The 8,362-nt window shown below is 49.3% G+C and overlaps 1 long non-coding RNA gene across 2 annotated transcripts; it reads right to left on the reverse strand.

Annotated features, from left to right (window-relative positions):
* Positions 1–337: 337 nt before the first annotated feature.
* LOC129713341 (uncharacterized) lies at positions 338–7,466 on the reverse strand. 2 transcript variants are annotated; one of them, XR_008726210.1, is made up of 3 exons: positions 7,298–7,466; positions 5,974–6,073; positions 338–4,355 (listed from the first exon to the last, which is right to left on the reverse strand). It is a non-coding gene; the product is annotated as an uncharacterized LOC129713341 (long non-coding RNA). The 2 variants fall into 2 exon arrangements; XR_008726209.1 differs by having other exon boundaries at positions 7,201–7,465.
* Positions 7,467–8,362: the final 896 nt, after the last annotated feature.

Here is an 8,362-nt window from a genome sequence, read left to right on the forward strand (position 1 = left end):
TCTCTCTCTCCTTTCTTTTTCCTCTAGTTTTTTCTCTCTCTCTCTCTCTCTCTCTCTCTCTCTCCCCTCTCTCTCACTCTCTCCCCCCCTCTCTCTCTCTCTCTCCTCTCTCTCTGTGTTCACTGTGGAATCAATTTGCTTATTTTTTTAAATATTATTAATTTTTGGTTTTTATATTCGATAAATATTTCACCACTCACGCATAGCCCCCAACTCAACATTCCACTCTCCCTCCCTCTCTCTCTCTCTCTCCCCCTCTCCCCCCTCTCTCTCCCTTCTCTTTTATTTATTTTTCTTTTATTTCTTTTTCTTTCTTTTTTTTCTCTTCTTTTTTTTCCCTCTCTCTCATTCCCCCTCTCGCTGGACCTCCTGTGTTAATGACTGGGGCTGACCAGGTGTAGTTGAGTTGATACAATAACCACTAATTGGGCCCAGCTGCAGCTCATTAGACCGGGGCCTCAGCTCAGTACAGAGTGTCGGTGTCTCCCTGTAACTAGGATCTGTTACTGAGCCTCTTTGGGTCTGTCTGATGGCGACAGGGATGGTGACAGAGCAGATTGAATGGAATGGAAACAGAGCGGACCAGAACTTAGGGAAGACTTGTCATCGCATCAGGTAGATAAGACTTAGTCTTGGCATCATATTCACCACAAACATGTTGGGCCGAAGGGCTGGTTCTTTAGCTGTACTGTTCCACGTTCAATGCAGGAAGATTATGGACAGGCTAGATGCAGGAAGATTGTTCCCGATGTTGGGGAAGTCCTGAACTAGGGTCACACAGTTTAAGGATAAGAGGGAAGTCTTTTAGGACCGAGATGAGAAAAACATTTTTCACACAGAGAGTGGTGAATCTCTGGAATTCTCTGCCACAGAAGGTAGTTGAGGCCACAGTTCATTGGCTATATTTAAGAGGGAGTTAGATGTGGCCCTTGTGGCTAAATGGATCAGGGGGTATGGAGAGAAGGCAGGGATGGGATACTGAGTTGGATGATCAGCCATGATCATATTGAATGGTGGTGCTGGCTCGAAGGGCTGAATGGCCTCTACTCCTGCACCTATTGTCTATGTTTCTATTTCTATGTTCTGTGGGGAATGTTGATATATTTCTATCTAGGTTGAAGTGTACAATTCCATTGCTTACTGACCAATTCAATTCGTGTTTCAGTGAGCTGGTCAAAATGGGTATTGATTCAGTTGCTCTTGTGCTAGTTATTGTGTGAGAATTGTCCGTGGAGCACATGATTCGGTTGATTACCCTGTGAGTATTAACACAGACAATTCCTTCTCTTGATGCATGTGTTACACCGCAAACCGCATTAAATTGATTATCCATGTGATTATTGGGTCCAATGGCTTTGAATTACTTATCTGATTATCGGCCCGCCTGATATCAATAAATTCAAGGAGCGCTGAGCCTTGACATGTAGAAAAATCACAAACGAACAAGGTCCTGCCATTTCCATGCCCTACACAGAATATTGTAGAACAGTCATTTGTTAGTGTCCACTGTCCACTACTCACTATTCTTTGCCAATCACCAATCCTATCTCCCTTTCTTCATCATCCACTCATCCAGCTTTCCTCTAAGTGTATAAACATGGAAGCATGTAGTCATAAGTGATAGGAGTAGAATTAGGCCATTCGGCCCATCAAGTCTGCTCCGTCATTCAGTCATGGCTGATCTGTCTCTCCTCCCTAACCCCATCCTCCTGCCTCCTCCTCATAACCTCTGACACCCGCACTATTCAAGTATCTATTTATCTATCTCTGCCATCACATTGGGAGTTCAACAATTGAGCCATAGCCCGGATTGAAAGCATCCAGAGAACCTGCCTCCACCGCCCTCTGAGGCAGAGAATTCCACAGACTCGCAGCTCTCTGCGTGTGAAAAAGTGTTTCCTCGTCTCCGTTCTAAATGGCTTACCCCTTATTCTTAAACTGTGTGTGTGGCCACTGGTTCTGAACTCCCCCAACATTGGGGACATGTTTCCTGCCTCTAGCGTGTCCAAACCCTTAGCAATCTTATATCCAGGATGGAGCCTGGGTCTTTGGTGCTGTGGAGCAGCAACTCTAATGCTTTCTCCATGTAAAGATACAATTGAACACATTTGCATGTAGAGGGTTTGCTGGTTGCATTACTGGAACCATGAGTCTAATCCCACTGAGAAACCTAAACTCACTACTATGCTATCACTCGGAGTAACCAATCCTCAAAAAGCACGTCGTTTCTTTATTCATTTGGAGGTGCACCGAGGATGAGACGGCTGCTATACAAATGCATGTCTCCCTTATGTCATAGGTTCTTCCTGCTTTGTTCAACTCCAATATTTATGACATGGTTGTGAATTGCCTTGTGTGTTAATGTTCCTGAGATGCAGCTGATGGGATAAATGACTGCATTAAAACTTCAATATAAATAAAGGGTTGTTGCCGATCAATGAAAATTTGAGAGGGTTTAGATGAAGGCATTGATCGGAAATATTAATCCCTCCCTACACTGCTGATGATGGACCAGATGGTCTGAGATTTGTTTTCCCTCTTGTTACGGGCATGTCAGGATCCTCATCCTTGGCGATAAACCCTCTAGTTAAACCTCCAATATTTGCAGGAAGTCCCATTGCTTGAATTGTAAATATTACTCTTTGTATTTTATGGATGTCACTTGGGTCAAAGATCAGATGAAGTGCCAGGATTGTTAAATCGCTGCGATGGTTTTCCCCCTTGTGGGAGACTGAGGATTTTCTGCGAGTTCTTTAGGAACCAGAACAGCCATGTTCAATTCAATTCAATTCAACTTTAATGTCATCGCACAAATACAAGTATGAGTACAACGAGATGCAGTTTTGCGTCAGTCCGTAGTAGTTGTGTATGAAGAAATTAAAAATAAAAAAATTAAAAAATAGAAAGAGGGAAGATACAGAATAATCAAAAAATACAGAATAATTAAACAATGGGGACGGAGGGACCAGAGAAATCTATCGTCGGGACTCCAAGTTCAGCAGTGTGATTGTGTTGTTATAGAAGCTGTTCCTCATCCTACTAGTACGTGACCTGAGGCTCCTGTACCACCTACCTGATGGGAGGAGGGCAAACAGTCCATGGTTGGGGTGTGAGGGGTCTTTGATGATCTTCCCAGCCCGTCTCGGACACCGTTTTCGGTGGAGGGCATCCATGGCAGGGAGCGGGGCACCGATGATGTGCTGCGCGGTTTTCACCACCTGTTGTAGTGCCTTCCTGTCCGCAGCAGTGCAGCTGCTGTACCATACCGTGAAGCAGGTGGTCAGGATACTCTCTATGGTACAGCGGTAAAAGTTGGTCAGGATCCGGGGGGACAGGTGGGCTTTCTTGAGCCTCCTCGGGAAGTAAAGGCGCTGCTGTGCCTTGTTGATTAGCTTGGAGTCTGTCAGTAAATCCCCTCAAATGTCAGCAGTTTCTCTGGGTGGCATGTGCAGCAAAACGATAAGAAGAAACACAGATAGGGATTATTCATGTATCTCGTGCAGCGGTGTGACATTTTACCTTGTGTCAAATTAGCTGGAGACCACAGAGGAAGCAAGTGTGCATTGTGTATAACACAAAGCGAGATGGAAATATTAATTTGCGTGATATTTGCAAAACGTGCGATCGTGGCTGCAGGTTTAAGCTCCCTGTCCCACTTAGGAGACCCAAACGGCAACCTCTGGTGACCCTGCCCGCCACCCAAAAAAAAACCAAGGTCGATGTTGTAGATCAGTGCATGCTCCTTTAACATAGCGACCTCACCACTACTAACCACTCCCCTTTATCTTCAGTATAATTGTAACCCCCCCACCTCTATCTCACTCTCTAGCTCCAGTGATAGATCACGGACAGCTAGGGCACAGTGTGTGTATTATAACAATGTTTGAAATAAACTAGTAATGAAGACATCGTGTGTTTGACAAGTCTTTACATGGTGTCAGAAGTGGGATTCGAACCCACGCCTCCTGTTGGACCTGCAACCTCCTACCACCTCCCACGCATGCGTTGAAAACCTTCCTCGACTATGAAGAAAACTGGCTTCGACTGTGCCTGCAACTAAAGAAATATATAATACAATATTTATTACATGTCATTTAGACCTCAGTGAGGCTCAAATGAAACTCCGTTTCCACAGCCATACAAACAAAGACAATTCCTACAGACATACAAACAATTTCATTAACAAAAACATCCATCACAGTGAATCTCCTCCTCGCTGTGATGGAAGGCAAAGTCTTTTCTCTCCCCTGCGCCATTTCTCTCCTGATGTCAAAGCCCCAGGCGGGCGATGGTAAATCCCACGGCCATTTCAGGCCGCGCCGGGCGATGTACGGCCCAGCTCCACGCAACACGGGCTGGAGAAGTGGAGAAGAATTATGGATTTTTTTATCGGCAACCTATTTTTAGTCGAGGCCGGTTTTAATCATGATGAAAAAATAGCAGCAACCTGGATGAAGTCTCGACCACGCGGAGACCACTTTCCACCATTAGGGAGAGTGACCAAAACCTCCGGTGACCTCATGGAAACCTTGGGTGGGAGGCAAGGTCACCAGAGGTTGCTGTTTATGTCTCCTAAGTGGGACAGGGGGTTAGGGTTTCAAAGCACAATTGGGTATTAGGTGTTGGAGCCACTGCCTCACTGCACCAGAGACCCCGGCTCAACCTTGACCTCTGGCTGCTTACTGTGTGGAGTTTGCCCAATCTCCACTGAAGCCTCGCCCATTCCTTTCTCTCCAGAGTTGCTGCCTGTCCCGCTGAGTTACTCCAGCATGTTGACGGAGGGCTGTGGACATTGGCTCCACTTCGATGGGTGCCATACTTATTGCCTTCAAGTAATTACATAGAAACATAGAAATTAGGTGCAGGAGTAGGCCATTCGGCCCTTCGAGCCTGCACCGCCATTCAATATGATCATGGCTGATCATCCAACTCAGTATCCCGTACCTGCCTTCTCTCCATACCCCCTGATCCCCTTAGCCACAAGGGCCACATCTAACTCCCTCTTAAATATAGCCAATGAACTGGCCTCAACTACCCTCTGTGGCCGAGAGTTCCAGAGATTCACCACTCTCTGCGTGAAAAAAGTTCTTCTCATCTCGGTTTTAAAGGATTTCCCCCTTATCCTTAAGCTGTGACCCCTTGTCCTGGACTTCCCTAACATCGGGAACAATCTTCCTGCATCTAGCCTGTCCAACCCCTTAAGAATTTTGTAAGTTTCTATAAGATCCCCTCTCAATCTTCTAAATTCTAGAGAGTATAAAACCAAGTCTATCCAGTCTTTCCTCATAAGACAGTCCTGACATCCCAGGAATCAATCTGGTGAACCATCTCTGCACTCCCTCTATGGCAAATTAGTGCTGTAGGTAGACAAAAGTGCTGGAGTAACTCAGCGGGTGCGGCAGCATCTATGGAGCGAAGGAAATAGGCAACGTTTCGGGCCGAAACCCTTCCGGGTTTCGGCCCGAAACGTTGCCTATTTCCTTCACTCCATAGATGCTGCCGCACCTGCTGAGTTTCTCCAGAGATTTCTGTCTACCTTCGATTTTCCAGCATCTTCCAGTTCCCCCTTGAACATAATTGGTGCTGTAATTCCTTCCCAAGGGGGCGAAGGCCAACACAAACCCTTAAGGAAGCTTCTGTGAATGCACGACTTTCAGGCTGAGGTGCAATTAGTTACAGTGAGCACCTTTACAATTTCAGGAGTTAATTACGTTGGTTTATTTAACACCCCCCACCCCACATGTAGTTAGTGGTGGTATCTATGCTGACATTTGCCACTGTTATTAACTCAGGGGGGGGATCATCTGAAGGCATTAGAGAGAGGCATTTTAACCTCATTTAAACCTGCTGCAGTCTTGCAGCAGGGGTGTCTTTCCTGGGAAAATGCAACCAAGGAGGTTAGAACTAATGAAGATAATGAGCCTGTTGGAGCCAAGGATTTTTGTCTGCTACACATCCCACAGGCCTGATTACCTGTTGACATGCCGTAGACTCTTAGGAAATGTAAGATGAACCATTGGCTTTCGGTAATTAAAATCTGGGAACCGCAGATAGTGCATTTTCAAGCATAAACCTGCAATATTAAATGGCATGTTAAATGAAGTCGTCTTGGTTATAAAGCTTGTTCCACTCAGCTGCAAACATGCTTTTCTGCCGGCACCCTTGATTATGATGCAGCACCCTCTCTCGCTCCCTCTCTCGCTCCCTCTCTCGCTCCCTCTCTCTCTCCCCCACTCTCTCCACTCCCCCCACTCTCTCCCCCCCTCTCTCTCCCCCCCTCTCCCCCCCACTCTCTCCCCCCCACTCTCTCCCCCCCACTCTCTCCCCCCCACTCTCTCTCCCCCCACCTCTCCCCCCCCCCTCTCCCCCCCCCTCATCCCCCCCTCACCCCCCCCCTCCCCCCCCCCTCTCTCCCCTCCCTCCCTCACACCCTCTCCCCCCCCCTCTCCCCCCCCCCTCTCCCCCCCCCCCCCCCCCCCCCCTCTCCCCCCCCCCCCTCTCCCCCCCCCTCTCCCCCCCCCCCTCCCCCCCCCCTCCCCCCCCCTCCCCCCCCCTCCCTCCCCCCCCCCTCTCCCCCTCCCCCCCCCCTCCCCCCCCCCCCCCCCCCCCCCCTCTCCCCCCCCCTCTCCCCCCCCCCTCTCCCCCCCCCCCTCTCTCTCCCCCTCCCCTCGTCCCCCCCCCTCCCCCCCCCCTCTCTCCCCCTCTCTCTCCCCCCCCCCGCTCTCTCCCCCCCCCTCTCCCCCCCCCTCTCCCCCCCCCTCTCCCCCCCCCCCCTCCCCCCCCCTCTCCCCCCCCCCCCTCCCCCCCCCCCTCCCCCCCCCTCTCCCCCCCCCCCCCCCCCCCCTCTCCCCCCCCCTCCCCCCCTCCCCCCCCCCCTCCCTCTCCCTCCACCCCTCTCTCCCCTCTCTCCCTCTCCCCCCTCTCCTCTCTCTCCCCTCCTCTCCCCCTCTCCCTCTCTCTCCCCCTCTCCCCCTCCCCCCCCCTCTCCCCCTCCCCCCCTCTCCCCCTCTCCCCCTCTCCCCCTCTCCCCCGCTCCCTCCCCCTCTCCCCCTCCCCCCTCTCCCCCCTCTCCCCCTCTCCACCCCTCTCTCCCCCACACACACACTCTCTCCCCCACTCTCTCTACCCCTCTCTCCCCCACTCTCTCCCCCACCCTCTCTCACTCTCATTTGTGAGTTAAAAAACAGAAATAGAATTTACTCGAAGGTTCAGCTGTAGAATTAAAAGCAGAATGGCAAGAATTCCGTGCAGTGCCAAGTGGTGTTCTTGGCAATCATGCCTTTGTGTTGGTGATTACCTTTGTGTTGTGAAGTGTGCTGCACACAGATAACTGTGGCACCGAGCTGCCGGCAATGTTCAACCTTGTCCGTCAGCACTCTCTTCAAAGGCTGCAAATAAACGGCCAATGACAACTCTGGGCTTGAGGGGGATGTTGTTATTTCTTACTCCAGAAGCCGGCTGAGAGCACACCCTGCCTCGAATGAATTCTTTTAACACAGAATTACATGTCCTGGGGTGTTATTTTATCTCTCTGGCTACATCACTGGAAAACAGATTTCCTGGCTAGTATCTCTTTGCAGTTGGTGGTACCTTGCTGTGCTTTCCACCTTACTGCAGCCTGCACTTCATAACCAGTTCTTAGGCTTTTTAGAACAGCCTCATATCACAAAGAAACCAATGTGGATTTGTGTTCATTTCAGGACAGTCGTGACACAAAGTGCTGGAGTAACTCAGCGATCTCTGGAGAACACGGATAAGTGGCATTTAGTGTTGGGACCCTTCTTCACACTGGTTGGTAACTAGACGACAGGACAATAGGTGAACACAGGTGAATGGGGGGATTTAATAAACCGATGGTTGGACAAAGGTCAGGAAAATCATCAAGGACCCCTCTCATCCTAACCATGGACTGTTTGCCCTCGTCCCATCAGGGAGGTGGTACAGGAGCCTCAGGTCTCGCACAAGCAGGCTGAGGAACAGGTTTTTCAACAACACCATTACGCTGCTGAACTCAGTCTCGTCGCTAGCTGTCTTTAGACTCTCCCATTTGTATACAGTTATTTGCCTATGTACCAGTTTTAATTCATCCACAATCCACACACATTGTTAACCAGTATTTTTTATTTTTATTGTATGTTTATTTTGTATTTGTATTTTTACTTCTACTCTCTTGCATTATGAAGATGACCAGACGCTAAACTGCATTTCGCTGTACCTAAACTCGTATTTGTGCAATGACAATAAAGTTGAATTGAATTTACACAAAAAGGTGCGAGACAAAAGGATTTGGAGAGTTGCAAATTGTGAAGTGGAGGAAGGAGTGGAACTATGTGGGTGTGTGGGGGGGGGGGGGGGGGGGGGC

This window comes from Leucoraja erinacea, chromosome 35 (assembly GCF_028641065.1).
Source record: "Leucoraja erinacea ecotype New England chromosome 35, Leri_hhj_1, whole genome shotgun sequence".
Classification (NCBI taxonomy): Eukaryota; Metazoa; Chordata; class Chondrichthyes; order Rajiformes; family Rajidae; genus Leucoraja; species Leucoraja erinaceus.